The sequence below is a fragment of the Triticum aestivum genome, chromosome 6B (genome assembly GCF_018294505.1).
Source record: "Triticum aestivum cultivar Chinese Spring chromosome 6B, IWGSC CS RefSeq v2.1, whole genome shotgun sequence".
Lineage (NCBI taxonomy): Eukaryota > Viridiplantae > Streptophyta > Magnoliopsida > Poales > Poaceae > Triticum > Triticum aestivum.
In genome coordinates this window covers 441,333,683-441,334,471 of record NC_057810.1, presented here as the reverse complement: position 1 = coordinate 441,334,471, position 789 = coordinate 441,333,683, and positions in this window count along the sequence as shown.

Below are 789 nucleotides of genomic sequence, written 5' to 3'. Positions count from 1 at the left end.
TTATGTTAAGACAGGGTGGGACTGGTGTCACGTGCTCGTCTCGACGTCCGTCGTCGCTACCGCGACGACGTCCGCCTCGACTCGCGTTACGCTAAGACTGGGTGGCATTGGTGTCACGTGCTCGTCTTGACGTCCGTCGTCGCTACCGCGACGACGTCCGCCTCGACTCGCGTTACGCTAAGACAGGGTGGAAGTGGTGTCACGTGCTCGTCTCGACGTCCGTTGTCGCTACCGCGACGACGTCCGCCTCGACTCGCGTTACGCTAAGACATGGTGGCAGTGGTGTCACGTGCTCGTCTCGGCGTCCGTCGTCGCTACCGCGACGATGTCCGCCTCGACTCGCGTTACGCTAAGACAGGGTGGCAGTGCTATCACGTGCTCGTCTCGGCGTCTGTCGTCGCTACCGCAACGACGTCTGCCTCGACTCGTGTTATACTAAGACAGGGTGGGAATGGTGTCACGTGCTCATCTCGGCGTCCATCGTCGCTACCGCGATGACGTCCGCCCCGACTCGCGTTACGCTCAGTGGTGTCACGTGCTCGTCTCGGTGTCCGTTGTCGCTACCACGAGGACGTCCGCCCCGACTCGTGTTACGCTAAGACAGGATGACAGTGGTGTCACGTACTTGTCTCCGCGTCCGTCGTTGCTACCGCGACAACGTTCACCTCGACTCTCGTTACGCTAAGACAGGGTGGCAGTGGTGTCACGTGCTCATCTTGGCGTCCGTCATCGCTACCGCGACGACGTCCGCCTCAACTCGTGTTACGCTAAGACAGGGTGGCAGTGGTG